This window comes from Marmota marmota, unplaced genomic scaffold (genome assembly GCF_001458135.2).
Source record: "Marmota marmota marmota unplaced genomic scaffold, marMar, whole genome shotgun sequence".
In the NCBI taxonomy this organism is placed as follows: Eukaryota; Metazoa; Chordata; class Mammalia; order Rodentia; family Sciuridae; genus Marmota; species Marmota marmota.
This window is the reverse complement of record NW_026000005.1, coordinates 39,566,447-39,582,695: the sequence shown is the minus strand read 5'-3', so window position 1 is coordinate 39,582,695 and position 16,249 is coordinate 39,566,447. Positions and strand designations below refer to the sequence as shown.

The 16,249-nt window shown below is 36.5% G+C and overlaps 1 protein-coding gene across 1 annotated transcript in view; it reads right to left on the bottom strand.

Annotated features, from left to right (window-relative positions):
* Window positions 1–8,261, bottom strand: part of Acsl3 (acyl-CoA synthetase long chain family member 3) — a 47,800-nt gene extending 39,539 nt beyond the window's left edge. Inside the window, exons 1-2 of the mRNA XM_015481455.2 lie at window positions 8,174–8,261; window positions 7,501–7,558 (exon numbers count right to left, since the gene is read on the bottom strand). The gene's annotated coding sequence lies outside the window, so the exon portion shown is untranslated. The remainder of the gene's footprint in view (window positions 1–7,500; window positions 7,559–8,173) is intronic.
* Window positions 8,262–16,249: the final 7,988 nt, after the last annotated feature.

Sequence of the window (16,249 nt, the reverse complement as noted above, 5' to 3'; positions counted from 1 at the left end):
TAAAGTCTAAAAGCATGATAAAAACATATATTTGATTTAGGAGAATGGATTTAAAACATTCACTGACTGTATACCCTATATTGGCCTGTTTTCCATTACTATTAGAAACACCTGAGATAAATCAGTTTATGAAAAGGAAAAGTTTCTTTTGGATCACTGTTTTGAAGGTTAGGTCTATAACTGACTAGCCCCATTGCTCTGGGCCTGTGGTGGCACAGTCCAAAATGGTGGGAGCATATGGCAGAGAAGAAGGTCCACTCAGTTCAAAGTCAGATGGAAGGAGGAAGAAGTCTAGGGTCTCAAAATTCCCTTTGAAGGAAGGCCCCCACTGACTTCAAATCTCCCTGTAGGTCTCACCTCCCAAAACAGCCATGAGCAGGGAACAAACTTTAGCACATGGGCCTTTGAGGAAACATTTAAGATCAAAACCATAGCACTCTGGTGTACCCAGCACCACCACAAGAAAGAAAAACCCAACCAGACAGAACACATGCATGGATACATACATGCAAAAATATCACACACATCTTAGCTCTGCCACCAGTACCTTGATCAGGACAATAAATCTTAATTTGCTTGCCATTAATAGTGATGGGATTTAAGATTCAACTATCACAGATCAATTTTAATAATATATTCTATTGATGTCTAAAGCTCCCCAAAATCAATTATTGATAGCCACCAAATAATGAAGATATAAATGACCTAAATATTTCCCTTTTTGGAAGGTGAGGGTGAGAGGGTTGGGAAAGAGTTCCATTGGATTTATTTTCACATTGCCCATTAAAAAAAAAAAAAGTCTAAGATCCTTTTCAAGACTTCTTACCTTCTCCAATCAAACCAGATTATCTCCATGATGAGTTAATGAATAGGTACAAGAAAGAAGAAAGATTTTAATTCCTTTTCATTTTTGAATCACATGAATGGACTATCTTAACAACAACAAATGCTTTTCTAACATGCAGTCTAAAGATAATATGCCAAGCCACAAGAACTGCTGGTTTGAAGGAGTGATCCAACAAAGAACGGATGGGCTCAGGCCTGGGTTAAGTTTACAGTCAAGTAAAGGAGAACTGTTTGTTTCAAACTACAACCCCCACGTACCACTGAAGACACACCAGTTTTACTGAACTGGGTAAAATCTAATTTTATACATTCATCCTGACTTCTCTGTCCACACAGCTAAAAGCCCAAGAGCCAAGTATCCTAGAAAAGGAACCTACCAGAGGGTGTTCCCTCAAGCAAATAAATGTGTGAAGCCCAAGGTCCACAAACAAAAGCAGTTAAGTGAACTTTTTACACACAGGAAATGTCCCTTCATTCCTACTTATGGTTGCCATGTTTATCAAATGTGAACTAACATTTAACTTGTCTTGTATTTTATACGGCAACTCTACACCAATTTCCAATCCACCATATGTTAAAATTAATTAAGATGAGCAACTACCCTGATTTGCCAGAGCAGCAGGGTTTCCCAAAACACAGAACTTTCAATACTAAAAACCAAGGAAGTCGAAGGCAAGCCAGGATATGCTGGTCATCATAACTTACCCAATACACAAAACTAAAGTATGAATAAGATGTGAAATGCAGTAGATGCAAAGGGATTTTAAAAACTAGTTATCAATATAGAAGGTACAGATACAAAGTTCAGTCGGTGTCATTCAGAGTTTCAAAGCAGACAGTACCTGTTGTATTTACATACTCTATAGGATTCACTGGCAGTGCTATTACTTGCAACTCTAGTTTGATTACATACAATGTTTAAAATGGACTCATTCCTTTTAGAACTATGGCAATATGCTCTGGGTTTGATGCCAGCTTTTAATTTAATAATTATGTGACATGGGGCAAGTCCCTTCACACCCTCATGTTTTAGGACCAACTATAAAACCAGCACGATGACAATGCCCCACAAAACTCCTATTAGTAACAAGTAGGTGAAAGTCCTCTAATAGAGAGAGTACAAAAGTGTTGATAGTACTTTAAGTGCTGTTGATCATACAACCATGTATATACCACTATTCTTTTGTCTGGATTAAATAAACACTGAAGTCAATTCAACTTAAAAAGTGTACCTAGGCTACTGCATTTAAGGTTTTAAGGTTGGTTGGAAGAGGATAAAATCATGTCTATCCATTAAGTCCCTTATAAAACATAAAATAATAACAAGCAAAAGTAAGAATGATACTTAACACATCTTATATTGAAATTGGTAGTATTCCACTTGGCATCTCTGGCTAGCTAGTCAGTTTTGGGGATCTCGCTCCATGAGCTTCAGTGAGTTGATTACAAAATTCATTTTTGTTTAAGATGTCATCACATGCTAAGAATATTTTCCTGTTTTGGGTACTTTGTGCTAAAATTTAAACATTTGGATTTTATAACACAGAACTACTGAATTCCACTTTCTGGATCCCACTCTAGTCCCAAAGGTAAAGAATACTTTTGGATAACACTCAAAACTGTTTAACCAATTCAACTCACACAACCATCATATATTTAAAAGAGATGTTCCTTAACAAACTTCCCTAACAAGATACAGCAGAAGTGACTCTGTACTTCAAAAGTGCTCTGTAGTCCACTCAGCCATCTCAGTTGCCATGAAGTGTGCTGCTAACCACCTCCAGTCCCAGCACCCAAACACTTATCCTCCAATCAGTTCTGGGTTCTGAATCATTTTGCTTCAACTTGCTCACCTACAGGAAAGCCTACTCCTGTTTTCCTTTCTACTTACTTTCCCAAGCCGTATTCACCTATTATATCTAAAAAGAAGTGACATGAAGGTTTCTCCATTCAGAAGTAAAACTTTTTATATTAGAATTTTGTTCAAATTTGACACATTGAAGGGGAGTGGGGAGGGATGACAAGACATGTAAAGCTGTAGGGCATGATGTAACATGTGGGGCATGTTGCATCAGAAAAGAGGAAACCTAACTTGCTACCCACATCCCGGTCCTGGGGCCACAAGTGGCTAAGATAGCGCCTAGCAATCAGCCAGAAGGCGTTGCCTGGGTTGTGACGAAAAATCTGAGGACCTCTAGGATAGGCTCAGAACCCTTCCAACCTTGTGGACAGCTCCTGTCACCCATTACTGCCTGTAGGATGGGTGTACACGTGAACTCTCCCCACCCTGCTGACCTTTATCCTGATTTATCCTGTATAATATATTAGCTGTGTGTGTTTTCTCAATAAACGAGATCCTGCTTTGACTGGTCTCCCTGACATGTCTGATTGTCCTCCAGCGGGGGAGTGCTGGGTGTGGGCGGTCAGTTGGCCTTTTCCTTTCCTGGTCGGGGCATGCTCTCCCAATCTCTCCCGCAGGTCAGGAGGGAATGTGTGTGTGTGTGTGTGAGGGGGGGGGGGGCGGGAGCTAAAAACCCGGACATCAAGCAATCACTGCATTATCCAAATGGTGGAGTAGAGAAACTAGACTCTAGTGCCCTATTCAGTAGCACGATTTTGTATATGCCAGCTAGAAAAAAATGAATACCTTAACTATATTAAGAAAATATAGAATAGGACTATTCACCCTGTTGGTACTATTCTTTATTTATTCCAATCATCCTTAGTAAAATGGTTATTGAGAGTAAGCTGTAGACATACTTACGGAGAACATAAACTATTAAAATTACATAATGACATCAATCTGGCTGGTTGATAATCTATGTCTATCAGAATCCTACTCCTTTTAATTTGGTTCGCTAAGATTTCTTGAATGTTTCCTTATCTTTTCCTTCATTCCCCTCCTGCCCAAAAAGCCCATTTACCTTTATTTTGGGCAAATCAGCTAAAAAACAAACTGAATAAAAGGCAAATAACATATAGCATAACTGGAATTTATAAAAATGTTGGAGAAATATAGCTTAACTATGGAATGAATTAGCTGCATCACGACTAACATAATTTCACTTTTATACGTACTACTTAAAGGTTAAATAGTTAAGAAAAAAGTTCAAACATGCAACTATTTCCTTTGGTCAAGTCTTACTATTTTGTTTTTTCCTTTTTAATGCTTAACAGTGCTTTATTTTCTCATAAATCTTCAATTGTTTTACCTCTAATAAAGCTTTTCCTAAGTCTTATTACTATTTTTTTTATTATTTTTTAGTTGTAGTTGGACACAATACCTTTATTACCCTTATTTATTTTTAGATGGTACTAAGATCAAACCTAGGGTCACAACCCCAACCCATCCTAAGTCTTATTACTTTATTCATACAATGTTATCTACTTTTATGTTAGAGTCTGTAAACAAGTCAGGATGGCGCCTGGCAAATGTTAGAGTCTATAAACAAGTCAGGATGGCACCTGGCATTTTGCCAGAGGGAGTGGTTTGAAAAGTAACGCCAGCGAGCCATTAAGTGTGGAGATTTCTTATTGGTTGACTGCTGTATCTAGTTTATGCTAATTAAGATAAGCTGTGTGGAATGTATAAATACCTCTGTTGTCCTACAATAAAAGGCTCCCACTCCTGCTGTATCAATCTACACAAGTTGCTCGTCACCCCCCCGTTATTTTGCTGCAACTTTTTTCCTGATAATCCTTCTTCTTCTGAACTTTCTTTTTCTTTCTGACTAGAGTTCCTGGGCTTTCATCAACACATGCCCTATTTTTGGTTTCACTGAGGTGCCTCTTTCCCTTATCAATTTACTTAACACCCCTTCCATATTTTCATCACAAAGACAATACAACATTTCAAGACAAAACAAGACACAAACATACTGTATCAATCTTCTCCATTTTCTCAAAATGGCCATTTTTCCTCTCGCCCTATCTGCCTAGGGACGAGCAGATTTGCTCCCGTCCTATCTAGGGACAGGCAGCTTTTTTTTTCGTCACTTACCCCTGAGTGTCCCGGGGCTCCCCGTAACGGGCCACCATCTGCCGCAGTCCGGCTGCAGCAAAATAACCGGGGGGTGACGAGCAACTTGTGTAGATTGATACAGCAGGAGTGGGAGCCTTTTATTGTAGGACAACAGAGGTATTTATACATTCCACACAGCTTATCTTAATTAGCATAAACTAGATACAGCAGTCAACCAATAAGAAATCTCCACACTTAATGGCTCGCTGGCGTTACTTCTCAAACCACTCCCTCTGGCAAAATGCCAGGTGCCATCCTGACTTGTTTACAGACTCTAACATTTATGTTTTTCCCCTTTTTTTGGTGGTGGTGCTGGGGATTGAACCCAGGGCCCTTGCACATGCCAGGAGAGCACTCTACCAACTGAGCTATAGCCCCAGCCCATATGTTTTCCCTTTTTAATTCTTAACTGTGCTTTCTTTTCTCATAAATTTTCTATTGTTTTAACACTAATAAAGCTTTTCCTAAACAACATGTTTCAAAACAAAAGCTACTAAGATAAATAATTGTCTTCTCTCTCCTCTTTTCCATTCTCTGGTGTACCATTTTCTGGCCTCTGAAGTTTTAAGTATTCAAAATCCAGATTACATTTTTTAAAAAGATACAAGAGAAAGCAATCCCAGTTAAATTCCTATGTGGAATGTTTGGCCCAATTCTAAGAAACCTTTTCCAGTTAAACCCTACTTGCTGTCATACCCATTCCTTTAACTTCTCATCACTTTCACATACAAATAAAAAGTTTCTGAACAATTTCTCTAATGCAGGGCTATACACATAGGTAACACTTTCTGATGCCAAGTGAACACAGAACATTGAATAGCAAAATAAGTTATTAAAAGCTGAAGGTCATTAAAAACGTCTACTGTACAAAATATTTAAATATGAATTATTACTATAATCATGACAGGATGATTTTTATTATCAACAGAACTGAGCATCAAGGGAAAAAACTGAGAGTAATAAACTTGCTGAGAATCCATACATAGACTTAACACATTTTACAATAGCTGTGATGAAGGTCTATAAATTTATTCATATACAATTCTATTTCTTAATGATATCTTTGAAATTCTAAAGTCATTTTTAGATAGACTATTAAAAACATGAAATGAATATAAAATTCTGTATTTAAAAATCTGCTTTCCTAGGGTGTTTAAGGAGTTTTAAATCTGACAATCTCACATAGGACATGTACAGATATAAATCAGTTTCAGTGCTGACATCATTTCTTAATTCATGGGACTTCCGAACATAGGCAGTTCCTAATTGTGAAAGGTTTGAGTTCTAGTTCCAGAATTCAAGACACTGGGTTCCCCAAGTAGTTCATGACATCCCCTTTAATTCATCACATAAATAACTTATGAAATATGACTCTGAGCTTCCTTTCCACTTTTGGTTACCTGGTCAAACCTAGGCAAAATTATGATAGGGACAAAGTTACTCTTGTCACCATATGATACCACTGTTTCCCCATGTACCATTCCCTACCCCCAGTTATGTCATCCTACTTTTACAGGAAGACCCTCAAGTGTCCTAAGTGTCCTACATTGAGCACATATAAATGTACTAAATCTCCCAAACCCACTTCTCCATCCACCACAAGCTAGGCAATACTATTATAATCATTTCTATAAATGCCTTACTATTTACTACCTATTTTTTAATGTCATAAGTTACCTTGGTAATTTCAGTTTGATTGTAAATCTAAACTCTAATTATGTATTCTTAGCTAGGATCAAAGTTTGGTAACCTACTGACCACTAAAAGAAATTTGTTGAGGGGGTTGAGGACTACTGTATTGTTCCAATATGTTCGCTTAGTAACTTCAAAGCACTAATAGTTTTGCAACATATATCCCTCAAAGAGACACAGCAAAGAATGTCTAAAGTGAAGGACATCAACGGGCAAAGTATATTCTTTTATCCAACACCCAGCTTCGTCAAAAGATGGTAAAATTACTTATGCACACAAAAGATCTGAAAGGACACACTCCATACTGTTAAGGGGTAGGCCCTAGCAAAAGAACAAGGGAAACTATCTAATTTTATTTTCATATCACAGAATGCTAAAAACTTTCAGGTCACTTGATCCTTAAACTATTGCCCCCAATCTCACGAATCTATTTCAGAAACCATAATAACGAAAACTTTGATATATTTTGGCATGCCCAAGACTACTGTAATTATCATGTAGAACCTTCTAAAGGTTAACAAAAAGCCCATTGCTGTTTTCTAACCTTGAAACTACCATTTCTGTTAAAATGTCCAGTTAGAAATTTATAATAACACTAGTACAAATTTAAAGTGACTATCAGAGGTTGAAATGGTTAACATTAGTATAATTAGCGATAAACTTAATAAAATAAAGAGGTTACTTAGTTCATATCTTTTGTACAAACACTTCATGAAATCCAAACTGAGGAAAGGAAGGTACACAACGGTGCTAAACAACATGCTTTAATGCTCAATGGGTTTGTATGGAGTTAAAATAAGTATGAAACTACTGTCTCATAATGTTCCTAATTCTACAACACAAAATGGAAAGCGTTTTCATCAGTTTAGCCATAACTTATTTTAACTTAATATATTTTATGCTTAAAGCAATATTTCATAATAAAAAATTAAATATTTTACCAGTTGACAATGGTAGGAGGTACTAGTGCCTTCAAGATAAGGGCCTTTGGGTCACTACCTGTCAAAACAAACACATGAAGACAATAAGCATTTTAACTAATCACAGTTTAGTTAAAAATATGAACCTTTCCCCAAAGATATTTTACTTCTAAAACTCATAGGAAAATTTTTGGAGAGTTTTTCTAGAAATACCTTCTATCATAATAGCAAATAATATTTTATCATGTAATCTTTCTCAAACAACAACAACAAAAGTGTAGTATATTTACTGCATATCTACTAGCATAGCCAACGTCCAATATACTGACAATACCTAATGCCAGCAAAAATGAGGAGCAAGGGCTGGGGTTGTAGCTCAGTAGTAGAGCACTTGCCCCACACACATGAGGTCCAAGGTTCAATCCTCAGCACCATAGAAAACTAAAATAAAGATATTGTGTCCATTTACAATTAAAAAAAAAAAATTTAAACGAGGAGCAACAGGAATTCTCATTCATTGCACATGAGAATGAAAAATAGTATAACCACTATGGAAGAGAGAGAGAAGTGTCTTACAAAACTAATATACTCTTAACATATGATGTAGCAATCATACTTCTTGCTATTTACCAAAAAGAGGTGAAAACACGTTCACAAAAAAACATGCACATGAGCCAAGTATAATGACACACACCTGTTATCCCAGCCTCAGAGGATCACACAAGCTTCAGGCCAACCTCGGCGCAACTCAGCAAGACCCTCCCTGTCTCAAAATAAAAAATAAAAAGGTATGGTAATGTAGCTTGGTTACTAAAGCACCCCTGGCTTAAGTCCCCAGTACCAAAAAATAAAACTGCACATGAATGTTTATAACAGCTTTATTCATAATCACAAACTTGGAAGCAACCAACAAAGCCTTCATTAGATGGATGGATAAATAAATTGTGGTACATTCAAACAATGGAATATGATTCAATGCTAAAAAGAAAGGAAACCTATATAGCGATCCACAAAAAGGAAAGAAATGTAAATATATATTAATAATTGAAAGAAAACAATCTAAGGACTACCTCCTGTATAATGTCAACTATATAACATTAAGGAAAAGGCAAACATATGGTGACAGTAAAAAGGATCAGTAGACACCAGAAGCTTGGAGGTAAGGAGAGATGAACATGTAGAGCACAAAGGATTTTAGAGAGGTGAAAATACTCTGAATGGTATGTAATGGCAGACACATATCATCATACATTTGTCAAAACTCAGAGAATATACAACACCAATAGTGAATGTTGATGTAAATAACAGACATCCAGTGAAGGTAATGTGTCAACGCATGTTCAACTGTAACAAATGTACCACTGGTGAGGGATGGTGATAATGAAGGCAGCTGTATGTGTCCTGCAGTAAATTTCTCTTAAAACTGAGAAGAAGGTACAGAGATTTGGTTGTGACCCTAAACCTGCTTTAAAAAAAAATAAAGTCCATTAAAAACAAAGGACTTCCAAAATTAAAAAAAAAAAAAAAAAAAAAAAAAAAAAAAAAANAAAAAAAAAAAAAAAAAAAAAAAAAAAAAAACAAGAAAAGATCAAATTTATTTACTCATTAAAATGATGATAATAAAGAATAATAATTACTGGGGGGGGGGGGCTGTGGATATATAACTCAGCTGGTAGAGTGATTGCCTTGCATGCACAAGGCGCTGGACTCAATCTCCAGAATCACCAAAAACAAAACAAAATTTTTAAAAAGAATAATAATTACTAAAATTATTCATAGCAGCATACTGTACATAAAATACATTTTTACATTATCCCAATGTTTTTTCTCAATCAACTATAAAGCAAATTGACTGTCATTGATGGTCATTTTTAAAAATATTTTAACACCAACCCGAAGTCACAGAGCTAGAAAGTAGAGCTAAAAGTTAAATCTTTTGGATCAAACTTCAGCATACCACTGCAATATTAATTTTCTCATGTTCTGTAAGGCAGCCTAATATAGAGAGGAAAGAAGAAATAGGCCTTAAAGCCAGATATAACTGAGTTCAAAATCCCTGCTCTGTTTCCTATTAGCTATAACGCTAGACATGTTCAAATATCCATCTGGGAGGAAAACATCTTATAAATGTCCTTGCTAATATCTTCTGCCAGTTTCCCCATATATAAGTGAGAACGGCAACATCATTCATATCCATATTTGTACAATTTCTGTAGATAAAAAAAAGCAGACTACATTAACAGAATTTCACATACTGAAAAAACAATGGTCAACCTCACTATCACGGAAATGTAAAGTAAAACATTATCATTCTCCCCATTAATTTTCTTTTAATGAAAAAAAATACAGGAATTGAAAAGGATATAGGGAACAGAATAGAGCTTAGTACTTAGGGGGAAGTGTAGCTGGTTTGGAGGGCAATTTGGCAGCATCTAGCAAAGGCTGAAAATGTAAATTCCTATGACCTAGCAAATGCCTCTTAAGTAAGTAATTTGCCCTGGAGAAAGTATGGCACGTGTGTATACTTACTTTGGCCTACTTTGTTGTGTTAATTAAACAGTCCAATGGACAGTCCCTAGTGTTTAATTAGTCTTCAAAAAGTTCCTAGACTTTTTGTAAAGCCTGACAAGGCAAAATGCTTTAAGGTGACAAATACTGTTAGAAGAAGTACAAAGACTATAGTACAAAATCTGACAGGCAAATGCAGTCCTCTGTCTAGGAGGAAGAAAGTCAAAGAAGTCATTATGAACTGAATACATACATTTTTGTCTAAAAACAGAACAATAAATAATGACATTTGCAAAAGCACAGAGGCATACAAACAAAAGAGAAACTAGAGGGACTGGGGTTGTGGCTCAGTGGTAGAGCACTTGCCTAGCATGTGAGGCACTGGGTTCGAGTCTCAGCACCACATATAAACAAATAAATAAATAAAGGTCCATCAGTAAACAATAAAAAAAAATTAAAGAGAGAGAGAGAGAGAAATTAAAGAAAACTCAGAAGTACTGACAGAAAGCTAAACAAACAACCTCAGAGGTACCAGGCTGTAATATCTGGAACCTGCGAATGTTACCTTATTTAAAGGATCATTGCAGATGTGATTAAATTAAGGATTATGTGACAGGAACATGATCCTGGATTATCCAGTGAACCCTAAAACAATCACAAGTACCCTTGTAAGAGAGCAACAGAGGGATATGAGACACACACATACACAGATGATGTGAAACAGAAAGATTTGACAACTCTGGCCTAAGAGACTAGACTGAATGCCAACAGCCAACAGAAGCTGGAAAATATAAGGGACAGATTCCTGCACAGAGCTTCAGAGGGTCAGAACCTCTGCTGGCACCTTGATTTGTTCCGTAATACTGATTCAGACTTCTGGCCTACATCACTATAAGAGGATAAATTTCTGCTCTTTTAAGTCACCAGCACTGTGGTGATGTGTTGCAGCAGCCCTAGGAAGCAAACACAGGGCTGCCACTGCAAATGAATGTCATGCAAAGTGGCTGAGACGTCAACCAGGTTTCTGAAGAGGTATCATTTTCATGCATAGAATGACAAAATCAGATCTATGTTTCACAATGTTAAATCTGGTGGCAAAAGAAACAGAGTAGCCATTAAAACTAAAAATCTAGACAGAAGATAAAACTTCTGGATCACCAGATAGATGAGAAAAACCACTGCTTTAAAAGAAAGAGAAACAGAGGGGAAGAGGAACCTCAATGGAAATATATAATGTAGCAAGTGGGGGGAAATTTTAAATATGTATATGTAATTGATATTCAATGGGAAAGAGACTCTCATATATGTCTACAAAACAAGACTGGGATGCTACGTAGAAGGAATAAAAATAAGAAAAGCTCTTGTAAATTAATAATAGCAGCTGAAATTAAAAAGTCAACATAAGTATCAGAAAATGAGATTAAGAATATTTCCCAGAAAGGAAGAAAAAAGCAAAGAGAGAAGACTAATCAAAGAATTTGACTTCTATTTAAAAATAAGGTGTCAAATGTATCTAAGAGATCCAAGTGCCACTACAAGGAGTTCTAGAAAGGAAAAGTAGGAGAGGAGAGGAGAGGAGAGGAGAGGAGAGGAGAGGAGAGGAGAGGAGGAGGAGGAGGAGGAGGAGGAGGAGGAGGAAGATAATGAGGAGGAGAAAGATAATGAGGAGGAGAAAGAGGAGGCAGAAATCACTGAAGCAGTCTACAATAAAATACTTTGGAGCTGACAGACAGTAGTCTTCAAACTTAAAGAGGAGAGCAGATGAATGATGGAAAAACTTGACCTCTTGATACAGCCTGCTGAATTCTCAGAGCACAAGGTGTAAGAATACCCTAGAGGCTTCCAAAAAGACACAAAAAGCAGATCATCTAACAAATAAGGTGTGCCGGTAAGTGATCAACAACAAGGATACTTCTCAGAGTAAAAGCAGGTGTTATTAGAAAGTATAATTTGAGGGTGCTTCCAACAAATCAGGATACATTGTGGAGCTTTCCATAAAAGAATGAGAATCACACTGCAGCAAACAGCTGAGCACCCTGAAGCCAGGTGGCTATGAACAATTTGCCTTAAAAGGTTTGAGGGATATTAATTTTAACCTCGAATTCCACTCCCAAATAAGCTGCCCATCAATTACAAGTAGAATAAAGAAATTCTCCAGACATGTAGGGACCCAAAGTCCCTCAACCATGTGAATATATACCTTTGTTAAAAGTTCTCAGACAGTTTTTAAGCAAGAATTGATCTCAAGTTTTATTATCTATTTTACAAGCATACATATGATGCTAATTCCAAAACTAAACATAACCACACAGGACAACCACTCTAGGGAAAAAATCTCCAAACACCAGCAGATCTAGTCTAGCAGAGTTAAAAGAATACTACACCACTGCAGGTGGATCTCCATTTCAAAGCCACCCTCTGCTAAGCAACTCAGTGAGACCCTGTCTCTAAATAAAATATAAAATAGAGCTGAGAATTTGGCTCAGAGGTCAAGTGCCCCTGAATTCAATCCCCAGTGCCCTCCCCGCAAAAGGATACATCACATTCAAACATGGTTTCTTTACAAGTATAAAGTTGCTTCACAACTAGGACTCCACAATTATCATTCTCTATATTAACAGGCTAAATGGGAGGGAAAAGAAGGAATAAAATTAAAAAATAAAAGAAAGGATAAAAATAAGAAAAAGCTCTTAGAAATTAATAATAGCAGCTGAAATTAAAAAGTCAACATAAGTATCAGAAAACTTTTTATGTTTTTCCCTATATAGTATTAACAGCCAGTTAGCAAATAAAAAGAAACAAGATCTTAGTCACAACAACAAAACAACCTTAAAACATTTCATGTTATAAAACACCCATACTAGGACACCCATACATCCCCTGTGATCATGTCAGTGTATGTTTTTTAGAAGTATTTAAGAGAAGTAATATAAATCATTAACTTTAATAGATACTTTTTCAATTTTTTAAAATTTGTTCTAATTAGTTATACATGACATAGAATGCATTTTGACATATCATACATAAACTTCTCATTCTTCTGGTTGTACATGATGTAGAATTACACCAGTCATGTAATCATATATGCACATAGGATAATAATGTCCCATTCATTCAAAACTGTCCTATTCACCCCCAAACCCCCTCCCCTCCTTCACTCCCCTTTGTCTAATCTAAAGTACCTGTTCTTCCCTACCCTGACCTTATTGTGAATTAGCATCCACACATCAGAGAAAACATTCGGCCTTTGGTTCTTTGGAATTGTCTTATTTCGCTTAGCACAATAGTCTCCAGCTCTTCCCATTTACTGGCAAATGACATAATTTTATTCTTCTTTAAGGTTGAGTAATATTCCATTGTGTGTGTGTGTGTGTATGTATGTATGTGTGTGTGTGTGTGTGTGTATATATATATATATATACATTTATTTATTTATTTTAATTCACTCATCTGCTGAAGGACATCTAGGTTGGTTCCATAGTTTAGCTATTGTGAATTGAGCTGCTATAAACACTGATGTAACTATACCACTATAGTATGCTGATTTTAAGTCCTTTGGGTAGAAATTCAGGAGTGGGATAACTGGGTCAAATGGTGGTGCCATTCCAAATTTTCTGAGGAATCTTCACACTGCTTTCCAGAGTGGTTGCATCAGTTTGCCGCCCCACCAGCAATGTATGAGTGAACCCTTTTCCTCACATCCTCTCCAACATTTATTGTTGCTTGTATTCTTGATGATTGCCATTCTGACTGCAGAGATATTGAACGTTTTTTCATATATTTGTTGGTTGATTGTATTTCTTCTTCTGTGAAGTGTATGTTCAGATCCTTAGCCAATTTACTGATTGGGTTATTTGGATATTTTGATGTTAAGTTTTTTGAGTTTAAAAGATACTTCTTAACAAACGAAAACTATCCAAAAAAAAAGAGTATTTATCAGAAATGAACAAAAGCTATTTCCATTAAAGTAAAACTAAGACAAGGAAGCCCACTATGAACATAACTACTGTATATTATTCAGAAGACTCTAATACGTGTTAACCAATGAATTAACAACTAACCACAGCACTACTGAGCACTTGGGATGAGGCTTGTCCAAACTGAAGTATACTCAAAGTGTAAAATACACAGAGGTTCCAAAGACTAAGTTTTAAAAAAAGAATATAAAATTGATCATTAGTAAGTTTTGTACTAGTTACACTGAAATATTATGGATTTACTGCATTAAATAAAATTAAATTTACCTGTTTCCTTTCACTATCATGTATCAACTAGAAACTTAAAATTATATATATATGGCTTATATATATACTTGGCTTTCACTACAATCTTTTGGACAGTACTGTGGTCTAGCCAATACAATGACAAGTTAAAAAAAAAAGAGAGAGAGAAGTATAAATGCTAGAAAAGGAAAAACAAACAACATCACTCAGCATGGATAAGTGGCTGTCAGGCAAAATCCAAAACAATCATCTGAATACTATCCCACCAGAGGCAGAATTCACTAAGGCATCTGGACATAATAATAATAGTTGTGTTTTTCTCTATATAGTATTAACAGCCAGTTAGCAAATGAAAAGAAACAAGATCTTCATCACAACAACAAAAACAACCTTAAAACATTTCATGTTATAAAACACCCATACCAGGACAGGGGATGTAGCTCAGTGACAGTCTGCTTCCCCAGCATGCACGAGACCTTGGAAAGGTTACACACACACAGACACACAGACACACACACACGTACACATGAAAAATGCTATTGTGATAGGCACTAAATATCCTAAACATAAAGACAGGCTTATTTCTGAGTGGAAAGGAAAAATATATTTCTGCCAAAATTAACCTGTTATCCAAATGTAATCCCAATCAAAATCCTAGTGAGATTTTTCTAACTTTTTGTTTTGTATGGTTTCTTAATATATCTTAATATATTAATACTAATATATTAATATATGGAAGAAAAATTAAGATTATCTATTAAAATTTGAGAAAAAAGAATACTTAATGCATATTTGTCCTACTAGATATCAAAACAAACACTATTATTCTGGTACAGAATTTGAAAACCAAACATATTCATGCAATTTTTTAACTAACAATTGTGTCATTTTAGATCAGTGAGTAAAACTGATTATAAGTTGCAAAGCAGGTGGCTTCCACATCCACCCCAGCATCACGGCAAATATGGACATCCACAGTTATCTAGAGTGACGCTTATATCAAAAATATGAATGTGTGGGCACATTCTTGGCTTCACCTTGTGTGTGTCTTCACCTTGAAATTGAAATTGGGATATGGAACTGGAGAGAAACAAAAGAAGCTAAGAGGACTGCCAAAGTAAACTCATCCTTCAAGATTCAGTTTAAAGCTCCATGAAGTCCTCCTTGGACCAACAGATGAGCTGAATCACTCCTCTATGCTGATTCCTCCATCATGCCAGCCCAACAAACAGAAGCACGAATGAACACAATGAGGAACCACAAGCAGCCCGAAATGGCTGGAACACAGAAAACCTGGGAGGGGTTAGAAAATGCTGAAGACAGAATGAGCTAGGTTTTTAAGTAAGGCATTTGAACAAATGGGTTTTTTTAGATTGACTGCTCAGGTCTACATAGAAAATAAACCAGAAGGGATTTCAAGCACACACAGAATGAAGAGGTGCAGAATTTAAGGCAGCAGAGGACAAACAGGACCAACTGTAGAAACTTTTATGAGGCAAAATGAACAGGAGGGAATTCCGGAGGAGGGAATTCCTGTTGGGGTCCGGGAGAACACCGCGTGTGTTGGTCGGCATATTTCCCGGGAGCGTACGGGGCATTGGCGGCAGTTTCAAAAATAAAGTTTGTTCCTGCTTGAGTGGCTCGTGATTTTGTGCCCAGCCAGACTGCGGCAATTGGTGGCCCGTGCGGGGGACGCCTGAAGCTTAGAGGTGAGTAAAATTGCTCGCCCCTGAGGGAAGGCGAGAGAATGGGTGACCATTTCAAAAAAACAATGTGTTCTTGTTTTGATTTATTTTGTTTTTGTTTCAAGCTGCCTATCCTTAGAACTTTCTCAGGCAAACTGGGAAAAACGGTTGGCTCAAGGTTTGAAGATGTTCGGCCCTGAGAAAGAGAAAATTGATACAACGATTTTTTGTTCCGTTTTTGTTTCATTCTATTTCGGTTTTGTTTTATGTTATCTTATTGGGTTGCGTTACCTTTATAGTAGATTAGAAATTAGTAAAAAACAAACCGAAAGACCGTTAAGTAAATTGTTAGAG